This window comes from Manis pentadactyla, chromosome 10 (assembly GCF_030020395.1).
Source record: "Manis pentadactyla isolate mManPen7 chromosome 10, mManPen7.hap1, whole genome shotgun sequence".
In the NCBI taxonomy this organism is placed as follows: domain Eukaryota; kingdom Metazoa; phylum Chordata; class Mammalia; order Pholidota; family Manidae; genus Manis; species Manis pentadactyla.
In genome coordinates this window covers 23366483-23382692 of record NC_080028.1, presented here as the reverse complement: position 1 = coordinate 23382692, position 16210 = coordinate 23366483, and the positions used below count along the sequence as shown (strand labels likewise).

The following is a 16210-nucleotide window of genomic DNA, read 5'->3' as shown; positions in this document are numbered from 1 at the left end:
AGTTTGACAGCACATTCAGCTGGTAAAGCTATGGGCAAGCAAGCCTCTCATACATTCAGGTAGTAGTACAAAATGGCAATTAGGCTATATCTAACAGAATTACAGAAGCATCTGTTTTTTAAGTTAATGTTTTATAATAGTTTCAGATTTCCAGAAAAATTACAAAGGCAGTACACAGAGCTCCCCTACACAGCACACCTTTATGGTATTAAGAGCTTATATTGGTATGGTATATTTATCACAATTAATGAACCAAAACTGATATAATTAACTAAAGTCCATTCTTTACTTAGATTTCATTAGTTTTTGCTTTATGTCCTTTTTCTGTTCTAGGATCCAATGCAGTACAACACATTCTTGTATAACTGTTCTGTCTTCTTAGGCAGTGACAGTTTTGAGGAGTACTGCTAAGGTATTTTGTAGAATATCCCTCAACTGGGATTTGTCTGATGTTCATGATTAGACTGGGGGTATGTTTTTTGGGGGGGAGTATGGTTTTTTAAGACCACAGAGGTGAAGTGCCATTCTCATCACTTCATATTACCAACATGTTTTATGATTATTATGTTAATTCTCTTTAGTTTGTTTGGGCTGCTATAACAAAATACCTCAGACTGAGTAGCTTCTTAAAAAACAGAAATTTATTTCTCACAGTTCTGTAGGCTGGGAAGTTCAAGTTCAAGGCCCCTGAAGTTTTGGTGTCTGGTGAGAGCCTGCTTCCTACTTCACAGACTGATGTTTTCTGAGTCTTCACATGGCAGAAGGAACAAGGAAGCTCTCTGGGGTCTCATATAAGGGCATTAATCCCATTCATAAGGGCTCCACCCTTATAATGTAAGAACTTCCCAAAGGCCCTACTTCCAAATATCATCACATTGGAGATGTAGGTTTCAACATATGAATTGGGGCATGAGGGGATTACATATGGTCTATAGTTTTAATAGTATATATTTATATTAGTATTTATAGTATACTTATAGTATTTGTTTACAATACATGTAAAAATATGTACAATATACAGTATAATATTTATAGTATTAAGCCTTGGTTATATGGCTGAGGTAGTATATGTCAGGCGTTCCCCATGTCAAGTTTCTTTTTTCCTCATTTGTCCAATCCTTGAGAAGAGAGTAATGCTACACTTCCTTGAAGGCTGAGTATCTACATAAATTACTTAAAATTCTTCTGCACAGGAGATTTGTCTATTCTAAGCCATTTATTTGTTTTATCAATGTGGATTCATAGGTATTATTTTGTATTTTAACTATAATCCAGTACTATTTTATTTTGTTGCTGTAACTATTCTACCTACTATTGGCCACTGGGCACTCTTTCTGTTGGGTCCTGTGTCCTTTGTACATAGCTCATTCGTTGTTTTTCTTTGAGGATTTCCTTACTTTCCATTACAAGATGCTCCAGGTTCATCTTGCATTATTTATTTCCTGTGCTAGCCAGGAATCAGCCATTTCTCCAAGGAGCCCTGGTTTTCTCATGAGAGAATAGTATGAGAAACCAAGATCTGTCACTAGCTGTGTTCACTGCTACTGGACTGTCATTTTTTTGACAAGCAAATATATATGTGTATAGAGGCACTTATCATTTGACCTAGAGATCCTACTCTTAGAATCTAAATCACACATTTGCTTATGCATGTACAAAATGTTTTACGTATGTTACTCATTTGGCATTGTAATAGCAAAAGACAGGAACAACTCAAGGATCCACACAGGACTGAGGTACTATCATATATCCACACAAGTACTATTCAACTACTAAAAAAAAAAAAAGAGGAGCTTTATCTAGATATACAAAAATCTCCAAAATAAAATACACATTTGTTTATATTTACAAACAGAAAAACTGGAAGGACAAACAGGACACTAAAAAAAGGTGTGGGAGAAAGAACAAGAAGCAGAGGACAAAGGAGGAAACACGACTTCCGTGTGTGTCTCTCTACAAATTTTTGAGTTCTTAATCATATTACCTATTCAAAAAAATTAAGTTTAATTTTTTAAAAGGACTCTAAATGCCTAAGAAAGTAGAAGGATTGGAAGAGTAAAATTAAGAAAGGGGGAAAAAAAGACAATCAGTTTTTAAGAATAAATACTATGAGACAAGATAGCTCCAGCTTAGGAAACAATTATGTACCAAAAATTCTTTGTAAGCTTTATAAAATGGAAGTACATTAAAGTCAAGCTAAGTCTGCTTGAGATGCCCTATTGCTAGTGAACAAGGCTATTTTCAGAACTTGTATATAACTTAACTGAATTATTATTAAGTGGATAGTTGTATGAAAACTACATTAGCAGAGGTAAAGACTAAAGAACTACAAAATAATTTGTTTAAGTACAATTAATAATTATATTCTTGATTGGATATGCTGATATTTATAGTTAAATAGAAGGATCTGTTATTTCAATATGCTATAATTTATTTTTTTTATCTCTGATTTCCCCAATGAAATGGTGAAACCAATTTCTAACATATGAAAACATTTCCTCATTGGAAAATAAAAACGACAGAGGGCTTGTAAATTAAATATGCATTTCCAAATGCTCCTAAGAAAGAGCTAAACAATTTCATGTCTCTGAGGTGAACCAAACCAGACAAAAAAGGCACAAGTAGCTCTTTTTAACATTCCCTAAGCAGGGAAGCAATACTTTGGGGCCACTTCCGAAACATCAACATATCACAAAAGGTTTTCCATTCAACATTCAGAAGTAGCTCATTTGTAGCTAGTCACAAAACCTTCCCAATAATTTCACTGTAGAAAAGATGATATTCTACTTAAGCAATATTCAGTAACTCAATTCTATAGATGAATAAAATCCAAACTTCTTACCGGTGTGCCTCCCTATTTGATCTCATCTCCTACCACTATTTCCACAAGCAACCTCTATTTCTCTATTTCTACTACATGGAAATACTTAATAGACTGATGGAGAATAACAATTATTTTAGAATAATGCAAAATCTTTTTTCATAACTCCTTGTTACATACTGCTCTTTTATCCTCGAAGTGCTTCCCTTTTCTTATCTCTACTTGTACATCAAACTATCTTTCACATTATCTCCTCTGAGAATGCCACCTAATACCTTTAGTTAAAGGTCATTCCCTCCTTCTCTTCAGGACAACCATTAAGTCCACCTTTGATAACAGCATGAATAAACAGATAACATCTATCATAAGCTACCTCATTTTTAGTGAGATATTCTTGACATTGTACAACCTGGACAATGAATAAATAGAAGCCTATCTTGATTCCTGATACAACTCTAGTTATGCTGTCATACCTAGGATTCAAGTTTTATAGTAGAGAAACCAATTTTGAAGGAAAAATGGAGACACCTATTTCCACTTCTTTTTGCCTACATTTATGAGAATAAAATTATATAATATTAAAATTACTGGGAGAAAAAAATTGAGTGTATTGTCAAAGCAGTATTAAGATATATTATAAAGCAGTGAGAAAGTAAGCTGGAGCTAAGAATAAATGGATCACCAAAATCAAATTATCTCAGATTTTTAAAAAACACATTAAATAACAGCACTATGATATAAAACAAAGAAAATATCACAAATAACAACAAAAAAAGAAGCTGTCAGGATTTAGGGAAAAGAAATAGTCTCCTTCTTAGTAATTTGATGGGGGTGGGGGCAGACAACATCCCAGCAATCAAAAAATTCAAATACAACCAATGACATCTTTCTACAAATTACCAAAAGCAAATATTTTACATATTAGTATCACTAAAAATAGATGTGGCACTGCTATAACAGGCATTACCAGAAAAGGTTCAGAGTTTGATCTGGGAATTCCACTTCTGTATATCCAGTTATCATAAGGAGGATGGTATAATTACACGTGACAGTTTGTCCCGGCTCAATTTAAAATAGTGAAAAGTGAAAAGTAATAGTTTAATAATTATCAACCTCTAGGAAATGGTTAAACTTCTTTTGAGGGATTGCTGTAACCACTGAAAATGAAAGCCATAAGAATTACTTCATACTATTAAAAAAACAAACTTCTGTTAATTATAAAAAGGATCTTAACCAATATCAAACTCTGTATATGAAAAATAACAAAGGGAGTATCTGAAGATGATTACCATTGCTAAGGAATATAAATTATGGTCTATTTTTCTACACTGTTATATTTTCTTATATTTAAGAAATAATTTTCAAAAATACAGTAATTGAGACCACACAGAAAGCAGTAAGGTACTAGTAAGAAACAAAGTAATTAAACAAGGCCATTAGACTGAGGTGACTCTAATGCCTTGGGAGCCTATATAGCAAACCAAAGGCTTAGTTACAGTCAATGCAACTGAATTTGAGAAAATGAAACTTAAGGATAACCAATCACAACCAACCAACTAGGCTTTCCCAAATAAAGCAACTACTTAAGCTATAACCAATAAAATAATTTACTTGCTTTGCTTCCATGTCTTCTCTATAAAAACCTGCCCTCATCTCCTGTTGTGGAGTACTTTGGCATGGATCTACCTGACTCAAATCAATGCATGCTCAAATAAACTTTAAAAAAAAATTTTAATGTGTCTCAGTTTACCTTTTAACAAAACAAACTAAAAAAACAAGACAAAAATATTCACTGAAGGGGAAAAAAATAAATAACTGGAACAGAAGACTTTCATATATAAACTTAAGAAAAAAACCCCAAACATGTTAAAACCAGGAAATACAAAATAGAAAAAAAAGGGAGAAAAAATAAGATGGAATGATGGAAAGTTTTAATCACTTGCCTTTACTTTAAATTTAATTTATATCAGTGGTTCCTCCCCTTAACACACTGCTAAACCCTAAAACAGTGTTTCTAAACCCCAAAATTGCCTGGAACATCTTAAAAAACCAAACCCAGAAATTCTAATTCAGTTAGTTGTTCTTGGACAGAGTCTGAAATTTTACATGCACATGCACAAGTGCCTACACACACACACATCACACACACAAACAAATCTAGTTTATGTTTTGTTTTGTTTTTCAATCCATTAGTATGCTCCTTGAAGTTCAGGTTAAGGCTACCACCAATGACTTAAAAGAACACAAAATAATAAGAAAAAATATAAGATAATAAATAGCAAGCAACCAACCAGATTTTATGACAAAGGACAAAATGCAAAACCAGTTTTTTCTTTTGATGGGTAAGTTATAAGACCTGTTGTCTATTCTGACTTCAGAAAACCTGAGTCTTTCACTAACAAGAAAAGCAAATACTGTCTAAACTGTTAAGATGTCAAACAAGCGGTACTGCATAAGCAAGAAGGGTAACAGACAAGGCAAATGGTTAAAAGAAAAAATTTTTGGTCCTAATTAAAGTTTATCAAGGTGCTTATCAAGAAGATTATGACTTTACTCCTAATGATCATTAGATAGGAAACAACAGTGAATATCCTACATTATTCAGTCCACTAGTCTATACTATCCCTCTGACCCCATATACTTAAAGAATGTGACATACACCCATTATTAACACTAACTTACTAACATACTGATTCTCAAAATTGGGTGGGATAGGAAGTTACATTAAAAAAATCCAGGGGGTATGAATAGTTAAAAAAGCCAGAAAGGTGATTTTATTCAATTGTCCTTGTGAATCACTTTTAGGCATTCATCAACCTGAAGGAATAGATCAGCTAACCAATTCTAGTATCATTACCAATAGTTCTTCCCATTATATTAGAGTAACAAAAAATTAACTAAGAACTCTTTAGGTACAAAGTACTTTGCAAAGAGCTTTACATGTATCATTTTCCTACAACCCCAGGTTTTGGCATTACCTAATTTTATAGAAGTAACTGTCCCTTAAGAGGTTAACTAACTAGCTCAAGATTCACATGGTTATTAGTTACTACTGAAGTAGTCCCTATGGGGAAAAAAATAAAAAGATACAACCAATTCTAAACTTCATGTAAGACAAATGAGAGTTGCAGATTTTTTCTAAAAAATTATACCTAAAATTAAAATCTGTCAACCATTTTACAGTTTCTTGCAAAGAAAATGGATCAGAGAATAGAAATATAATTAATAATATTTGGAGAAAAAGAAGGGGCTAAAATTCACGCTCACAAGTTTATAGGCAAAAATTATTGCAAAATACAATGCTGACTCTACTGTTAAGATATAAGTAAATAAATCATGATCTTAAAAATTTAACTGATAGAAAAATGTTTGTTTTAAAACCAAGTTGAGAAATATGAAAAAGCACCAAATCTTACAAATTGTGAAAATTCAGTTTTAAATGTTACATCTTGAATAAGACAAGCCATATGTAGTTCTTATGATACACCTACTATAACAAAAGGTATAATTTAAAACTCAGCTTAAAAACCTCAGTGTCTTTAATTTAAAAAGTTGACTTAGAAATTCAGTTTTTAAATCTCAAAGAAATTCCAAAGAAAATCAAAGTTCCTGGTCAAATGTATACATAAACTATCAGGGTAACAAGAATGACATTAAAAGTACTGTTCTTGTTCTTTCTGTAATTGTAGATTAATGATACCAAAATAAAATAAATAAAAAATAAAAGTACTGTTCTATCAGTTTGAGTACAACTCTGTACTTTAGTAAATGCATTTAAGTCTGGTACTACACAGCTAAAGAGCTGGTTTTCATTAAGGATGAAATTGTATCAATTAAATCAAATTTATTCTTGATATTAACCAATGTTTTTAGACCTTTAGAAAGAGGTATTTTATTTGTATATAGGTATTATCATTCCATATTTCCAATATGTCTAAGAGATAACAGTTTGTACAGCTCACAAAAGGCCCAATTTATTGGGCCACAAAAGGCAAGTTATTTCCTCTCCAAGCCAGCTTACAACTGCTTTCAGTTTACTCTCACACAAAACCACATACGTGTAGCTTAAATACTCATAACATTTTATTGCTTTTTATTTTCACTATATCAAAACTAATTCTTGATTCTTTCTAGGCCATGCTAACCTGACTCTAATTTACTAGCAGTGTTGTTTCTCCAAATTCCATCACTTTATTCATTCAATTAAACAATATTTGAAAGGAATACTTAAATTTTAAAAAGTACAATCTCTTTGGAGCACAAAACCAGCCAAAAAGGAGAGATATCTGCAAATAATTAATAATAATACAACATGTTAAGTACTCCAGTAGACATAAAGGCTATAACAAATCACCGTAACTGCTAGAGTGAATCAGAGGACGTGGCATTTGTCCTCAAAGATGAGAATGTTTCTCCAAGTGTCACAGCACTGTAATATCCATGCACCAGTTTCCTTATCTTTGTAGACTGGCACTGAGCACAGTTCTAGTACAGAGTAGGCAGCAGGCACGTAAGACATGGATACATGATAAGAAGGATAGAGGGATAAAAAGACACATATAAATATAAAGAAAGAATGAATAACTATTATATTAAGATGGGGCAAAATTGGAAGTAGTAATTCAAATTAGGCATTCTAAAACACTGACATATGAAATGACAACAGGAAAATATAAACCTAAAAGATACTTTGGAAATAAAATTAACAGGCTTTTAAGTGCTTGGACTAAGGGGAAGCATAACAGAAAAGCTTAAGAAGCTGCCAAAAGTTTTGGCTTAAGTGACTAGGGTGACAGTGGTGCATTCACTGGGACTAGGAATGGAGGTAGGGGATAATAGAAGAGTCTGGCTCTGGTGAGGGAGCACTAAGAGGCAATATCAGAGAGTTAACTAGAAAGGAACTCAGAAATAGAGGTCTGAATTAGAAATAAAGATATGGAGATCATCAGAAAGCAAAGAGGTTAAGAGTAAAGCACTAAATATGGATGAGAGTGCCCAGGAACATGTTAAACATGAGAATAGGGCTGAAGACAGCATTCCAGACAACCAATGTTGTTATTACTTCACATTACAATACTGCCACATAAATTATATTTTTATAACATATGAAATGACTAACACAATGCTGAGAACATAACAAGTGCTGTAAAAGTACTGATTACACCCTTGAATTAATTGAAAATTTAAATTTATTAAGTACAATAAAGTCATAAACAAAAGATCATTTCTTAAAAATAATGGACTCATGGGCTAAAGTCTGGATTAAGGAATACAAAACTTATTTCGAAAATCAATGAAAAGCTTCCTTCCCACCAGAAATAGCAGTATAAATCAGCAATTAAAATATTAAACTCTGGAATTATGTTTACTTCAAAAAAAGTTTATTTTAAAAATAACATTTGAAATCACATATTAACTACTTTAAAGGTTGGCTCTAAATTTGGAGTAAGAGCTTAAATGTTGTTACCTTATAATTTTTCACAAATATTAACATCAATATTTACCAACCTCTGTTTGTATTATTTAACATTAACGCACACTAATAACAAATATTAGTCATCAACTGTTAAGTACAGCAGGATTAAACATGATTTGGTGAGACCAAAGTTAGAAACTAACCTAGAATATAGTGAAGGAAAAATGATTCTTGGGTCCTTTTCCCATTGTTTACAAATATGCATACAAATTTAGAGTATTCTTACAAGTATTAACAGTAAGTGCATAAAAGGAAACAAGAATGTGTTATTAAAAGGTTGACAAAACCTTTTTTAACTTTTATGGCAACAAAAGGCAGCAAATTTTTCATCGTTTTTCACTTTAATGCACTACCTTCAGGTCAAGTCAATAACATTTTCTATTCTTTAAATCTGAACAAGAGATAAGATATACATCATCAGTACTAATTTGCAATTTTTATATCATAAGTATCAGTTTTCAATATAAAACGTTACCAGAAATGTACAATTTGGTCTGATTTTTCCATTTTTCAGTGGCATATAGCCACATATCAGTAAAAACACAAGATCCAAATTTACACTTAATTAAAATAAGCAACACCAAAACCAAAAAACAAGAGATAATTATATGTATGTGTATATTTAGAGATACAAGATTTATTTACCTTAAGTCAAAATTTTTACCTAATACTGAAGCAACCTATACAGAATGCCATCTGGATTTCTTCCCATTTACAGCATATGCTCAAATAATGAGAACTAATTTGAACACATGTAAAATCAAAATAAGTAAACATACTTGGAAGTAATATATCACAGGCAAAGTATAATATTTTTCTTTTCACCACCCATATTTGTTTTACATTATCCCCAAAGAATTGATAAATTATATGATTAAAAATAAATCCTCAAATATTTTAAGTATCTTTTTAGCACCTTTAATTCATTTTGATCTATAAACACATCCTCCCTTATATATTTTGTATACTTCAATTTTTTTGTATTGAAACTTAAACCTAATTTTAATAAGCTTTTTAATTATCACTTTTTAGATCTCTCTACAGCAGACACTTAATGACTTATATATCACATACCCATGGAGGCAATGTAACAGAGCAGGTTGAGCACCTAAACTGGAATCTCAGATTCACTTGGAGACAATTATTTAACCTCAGGCCTCTGGTTTCCTCATTTGAAAGACAGGCACAATACCTGTATGGTGGGCTTACTGTGAGGATTTAACAAAAACACACTTGGCATAAAAGTTAATTAATTAAGGCTAATTTTTTTCACAGAGCTTATATAGAAAAATATTTTTAAAAAGACTGTGGAGAGTCAGATTATTTTCACTCATCCCAAAATGTCATGGATCTGTAAATCTACCTCTTCAAATGCAGTACTCGGTAAAATGTTACTAAAGAACATAATGATATTATTTACAGTAGGTACCTCACCACTTAGGTTTACTGGTAGATGTCCACTGATTTCCCAAGTTGGCCAACAGAGAGGAAAACAAATTAGTGAACTACACTCAAATGTATGCAATACATTTTTCCAGCCCTTGGCAATTCTTCCTTCCAGGTCAGTATTTTGCAAATATCAAAGTAATTACCAAGTATAAACCCAGAGAGCAAAATAATGACAAAGAATCCACTAATGGCAGTAAGAATTTTTGGCTTACTATTGTGAATATCTCATAGAAATTAAAAAAAAAAAGCCATAGTAATAGGTCCTCACCCACCAGTTCAAAGAAACCGTCAACATTGTAAGCTGAGTATCACTAAGCCTATATATACCAGGTTTTCAACTGCAGGAAGTTTTTTACCTCACAAATTTATATAAAGCACATTTTTAAATGCCATAAACCTATTGTTTATATTCACATTTAAAATGCAGGATATCATAATCAGTTTGTAAAATGCATTGCATATAATTTTCCCACTTAAAAATTTAAGCAAAAATTACAAAGAAACAAACTATTTTCCCTTCATATGTATGAAAGGGGGCAATTTTAAATAGATAAAATATTCTCTGGAATATTTTTATAAGCTGGATTTAACCTATGCCTTTTTTCTACAATACAGCAATATATACATTAAATAATTATCCACCGTGGAAGTATAAAAGCTATTAAATGAATGCCATGACACGATGTTGTAATTTTTTATACAGACTGGAGAAAGGTAATAAAGATTCAAAATGTGGCCCCTTAGAGTCAGCACTATTAGACAATAACAAGTATTAAATATACCAGAGCAAAAATTTTGTATTCACAGATATTTTCAATAGTAAAAGACATTCATCTTCTTCACTTTTGAATAACTGCCATTATAGCTTCCATTGTTCACAATAAAATACTTGCATTTTTTTAGTTAGTACTATTTCAGCGATAAAGGCAAAGAAGGAAAATACTGCTGAAAATGAGGGAAAAAACAAAAGCCTAGACAAAGTAAAGAAAATTATTTCATATGCCGTCTCTTTCCATTATAATCATACAACTGAATCAATATCTGAAAATTATATACTAAGAAAACAAATATATACATTATAATTTGCTTAGTCAACACAGCTTTTCTGTGCTACAGAGCAAATAAAGTTTTTCTATTTTCATAAAACCAATGACTGAATGAGATTACTGGTGTGCAAAGCTACCATACATTGGATCCCTGCCATACATGAAACATTTTTTCCAATTGCATGTTTCCTTACTATGTATCTCTCTCTCTCTCTTCCTTTAGGTAACCAGAGTACATATGGTAGGCTGCAGTATTTCAATACCTAACACAAATGACTTCACTGGGTCCAGAATCCAAGGATGAGAGTAAATTACACATTTAATAGAAGCTTCTTTTAGTAATAGGTAAATTAGGGTATTAACAAGACTTTAATACTTCAAACAGTTTTTTCTGATTATTGTGAAAATTTGAAAAATACAGAAATGTATTATTTATCCATAAATGCCACCACCCAGAAATCTTTAACTTTTTGATACAGATTTCCTTCCAACAAGAATGAACTTCAATTATATAATCTGACATTAATTAATATGTAGAAAAAAATCAATGTATCCTCAATATGGCCTTTCAATAAATGTTATATAAAGCATCGATCATTAATGATATGATCTATTATAATTCACAAAGATATCTAACATATGTGTTAAGTGGTGAGTGTGCAGTAGGGAGTCCCACAATTCAGAAACTGGTTCCTAAAGTGAAATCCCTTTCACAATTTTTATAGTGTCAACATTTTAATGGCAGCAAGCAGCAAGATACAACTGCTCTTAACGACATCAACAGTAACATCCCAACATCAAACAGGCTTTACTTTTATTTTCTTTCCATTCATATTTCAATGTTTTCATTTTTGCTCTAAGAAAAAAATGAATAAATTATATTTGCATGTATCTATATTATATATAGCAATTTTAAAATGGCTTAAATTCAAAGATTCAGCATTTTCTTTGAAGCACAGTATTCAAATTACTAGTGTTTCTGACCGATAAGACAGTTAACCAGGTAAAAGGATAACACTTTTACATTTCAGTATTCTCTCTCAAAAAAATACTCCTTAAATACACCCACATTTTTCTTTTCCTCTAACCCGTAGCAAGTAATCAGATGTTAGAATTACAAAGACTGAAATGACTTACTTAACAAAGCAATATCCAAGCATTTAATAAGTAGGCCAACTACTCAGTCTCATAAAACAAAACAAAACAATATTACCGCTAGGAGTTTTTTTCTTAAAATCTGGTTGAACCTTATTTCTAGCTTAAAGGCAGGCTTTCGTTTACTCAAAGCATCAAAGGTCTTAAAAATCTCATTCATTTTCTTCAGCTCAACGGTTAACAAAGTAAGTCTGAAATAAAATAACTCAGATTTGTTACTTAGACTTCTTACAAGAGCGCCTTTTAAAAGAAATCCTTCAACAAAGACTCAAGAAAGAATCAGCAAAGTTTGAGGATAGAATTGTCTGTCTTTTAAGTCAAGCATTTCCTAAGTGACAGAAGGTCTGGCTGCCAGGAATACACCTTGCTGACCCTATGACCCTAGGAACAGCCAGGACTCAAAACAAAATTTGCCACTTTTGTAGCTAGAAAATTAATTTGGCTAAGTAAGGAGGCGATAAAAACCATGACGTTATCTTCTTCGCTGTACATACGAATATAAAGGAAGAACGCCGCGGGTTTCAGCTAAATGCTTTTGCCATTTTTGAAGAAAAGCTAATTGTTAATGGCCATGTGACATTATAAGATCCCAGAAAGGAAAGGGTGGGAAGAGAGGAGTTCAAGGCAGTTCAGGGTCAGAACATGCTCAGACATCCTGTCATTAGCAAACGTTCCCCAAGCTGAAGGCAAAATACTGCTTACCCGAAACGGTGTGGGTGAAAAGCGGGGGGAAGATGAGGGGAAAACCGGCGGAAAGTCAGTGTGGCAGTGAGAGGGTGCTGGGAGGCGGAGTGCCTGGAGCTATCCAGCTGAGTTAGGGAGCAAAAGCATCGGGCACAAAAACGCTGAGAAAAGCAATTGCGACGGAGACGACCATAAATACTTGGCAGCTCCTCACTTCCCCCTTCCCGTCGGTTCTTTGGGGTTTCCCACATTCCCTCCACCTCGGCTCCTCACCAACACTCCGGGGTGTGACCCGCCCGCGGGAACCTGCGGTGATCTTTGTCTCGACCGTTTCCCCGCGCGAGGGCTCCTCCTCCTGCGCACCCGCCGCCCGCGCACCCCGGCGTCTCCAAGGAGCTGCAAGCGCCGCGGTCGCCGCCTCCTCGCCCACCTCCCGCGGCTCCGCGCCCCTTCCCCTCTGCGCTGCGCCGCCCGCGCCTACAGCTCCACCCCCGCCGAGTGGACCTTTGTGTCTCGGGGGACTTTCTGCCTCGTCCCCTCCTCGGCCTCGCGGGGAGACCGGCCTCCCCCGGAGACCAGAACGGCAGCGAAGCACCGGGGCGGCGGCTGGAGGTGCGTCCAGCGAAGGAGCCCGTCCGACACCCACACCCCACCACGCCCCGCCCCACCCCCGGAAATGCCTCTGCGCCCTGGGGTCCGCGCGGTACCCCAGGGGCGCCGGCACTGCGCCTCCCTCTCTCAACTTCCCGGCCGGGCCTGCGCCTCCCGCACCGCACCGGCGGCCCGCCCGGGCCCTCGGCCGCGCTCAGCCCGGGGTCTGCCGGGCGGCAGGGAAAGCCCCGCGCAGTCGCCGGCCTCCAACTCACCAGCAAGTGCGGGGACTTAGTCCCGTGGCGAGGCGAGGCGCCGAGGGAAAGCGGCTCCGCCGACGCCCGCGGCGACCGGATGCAGGTCCGGGTCCCAGCGACGGGCAGAAGCGAGGCGCCTCTGAGGCGCAGGCCTCCGCCGCCGCGGCCGCCTTCCGGCACTCGCCGAGGTTCCGGAGCCTCCGGCAGAGGCAGCGGGTCCCTCACGCGTTGCCAAGCTCCCCGGACAACATGGCTCCCGGGCCGCCGAACCGCGCGGGCGGCCCACTGATTCCGCAGAGGAGCAGGGCAGGAGCGAGGTGGGCAGGGAGGCGCTGACGTCCGGCTGAGACTGCCGGCCGGACGCGGGCTCCTTCTTCCCCGGGGCTGGACCGTGAGGAGCTAGGACACCGCGGGCGGCCGCTTTCGCTCGTTGCGTGTGGGTCGCTTTCTCACTCGGTGGCTGCGGATTGACGCCTCCGCCTGTTCCCCGGAGGAGAGCGAGCGAGAGAAAAAAGACTTTTATTGAAACGATCCAACCAGAGGCGGCGGAGAAAAGCGACCCGCCGCGAGAGCTTCCCCACCCCCACCTGAGCGGCTCGCCGTGGGCAGCGCGACCCCTGCCGGCGGCGGCGGCGGCGGCGGGCGGGGCCGGCGGGACGGGGGCGTGGCCTAGAGGGCGGGGCGGGGTATCCCCGGGAAACCCCCGCCCCGAGGTGGGGGCCTCTGTCTCCCCAGTGGGGCTTCTGGCAGTAACCGGAGGTATGAAGCGGACCCCACAGAAGTAAGGTTGGGCAGAGCATGCCCACAGGGCCTGGGGGAGAAACTATCTGAATTATTCAGCCTCTTCATCTTCCAACCACGCCGCAAACAAAACAAACACTCCTGAAAAACTATCCAAATAACTGTGTAATTAGCACATCAAAGCCACAGTTTCTGCTGGTTTTCTAGAGCGTTAATGTTAGAGTACCCCCACTTGAGCCTATTGAACTTCAGCAACTCTTCTTTATTATGTGTATGGGGGTGGGTGGCTGGGTGGATAGCAGTACAGCAGTCGTTCACACACTCCGCATTTATTCATTTAAACTACAAATTTATTTATATTGTATTATTGGCAATATACTAGGTCCTCAAAGGCCTGGGAGCCTAGATGGGATGAAAGATATTCAATAAATCATCATAATAAAAATGTGAGCTTTATTGGGAAGAGAAATTGAAGGTGCTTGTGAGAACAGAGAGGAACTACTTTACTGTTGAAGTTGGTTCGGTTTTACTTTCTTGGAGGACGGGGGCCCGCCAAGACATTGGCCCAGTTTCTGTAAATGTGTTTATTTTTTCCCAGAGGCTAAAAGCTAGTTCAGGAATGAACAGCGGAGTGAAAGTGAAGACAAACTGAAGTAATACTGACCTACTTTTTTCCACTAATAAGGATAAAAACATAAAGATAAAAAAAAAAACCCTAGAGGAAGGTAATGAGAAGATTGAAAAGAAAGAATGGGGACCGGATGTTTTCAACCTAAACAAGAAAGAAAAACTACATAAAGGGACCAGTGAAGTGAGATAAAAATATTTTTCCATTTTAATACACGGAAACAGGCTTTATGAATTTTTAATGCAATTTCAAATCACATTACGTCCTAAGGACTCTAACAATTATCTTCTTGGATCCCTGGATGAATCTTTTCCCCATAAAAATAGTGCCTGCTGACTTCTTTCTCTTATTTTGCTGGGCAAAATTGAATGGCTCTACTGTAATATCCAGTAACCATACATTTCAACTGCGGATTGATGCCTCCGCCTTCTCCCATGCCTCTAAAATTACCAGGATACGTAAATTAGCAACACTTACTCTTTTTAACACTTGCTTATCATGCAAGATTTCAAATATATAACACAAGCTTTCCTTTAGAACAAATGTGCTTTTAAAACAAACACCGTTAATACTTGAGATTTGTCCAAGTCAAAGAACTGTGTAATAAGCAAAAAGTAGCATTGTTTTTAAAGATCCTTTAAAGTTAGATAGAAAATTTGCTGTTTATGTAAGGCATACTTATATGCCAAGCATTTTTCATATGCTTACCTTATTTAAAAAATAATTGTATTTCCTGGTCCATTAGTAAATATAAAAAATTATAATAAAAGTGAGTCTTCAAAATGGCATTCTGAGTGTCACATCAATAATTCCCTCTTAATATTATTAGATTGGAATTATTCCAATAGAAATTCAAAGGTTGTTCTAATTGCCTCACTAAAGCTGCTAAAGCATATCCTTTCCTCTTCCCACATCTTTTATTACCACAATAAAGATTTCATAATTAGAACTTAGATGATTTTATTGATCTATTTTTTCTTTCCCTCAAAAAATATTTACGACTGCACATGATGTTCCAGGTACCATTCTAGGCACTGAAGATATAGAAATGAGCAAGACAGACAGGATATTGCCCTCATGGAACTGTTTTCTAATAGTAGAAACAAGCAATACACATGTAACTTATTTAAGGAATTTATGGGATAACTTATAATCATGAGAAGTATAATAAAGAAAATGAAAAGTAATGGAAAAGAAACTGGTGGGGGAGGAGGCAGGCAGAGACAGAGGTTGTGAGGTTCAGGAAAGGCCTGACAACCAACAGAAGTTAAAAGCCATGAGTTCTTTCTTTATACCACTTAGTAAATCATTTGATCAAGGAAAGTTTGCATGAAAAAATAAAATGTGATATACATGCACTAT

The 16210-nt window shown here is 36.3% G+C and overlaps 1 protein-coding gene across 4 annotated transcripts in view; it reads right to left on the bottom strand.

The window, feature by feature from the left end:
- Nucleotides 1-14045, bottom strand: part of CDK17 (cyclin dependent kinase 17) — a 102081-nt gene extending 88036 nt beyond the window's left edge. For 2 of the 4 annotated variants that reach the window (XM_036891572.2, XM_036891571.2), the window contains exon 1: nt 13498-14045. The gene's annotated coding sequence lies outside the window, so the exon portion shown is untranslated. Of the gene's footprint in view, nt 1-12649; nt 12762-13135; nt 13450-13497 lie in introns of those variants that run through there. The other 2 variants (XM_057486496.1, XM_036891570.2) reach the window with 2 other exon arrangements.
- Nucleotides 14046-16210: the final 2165 nt, after the last annotated feature.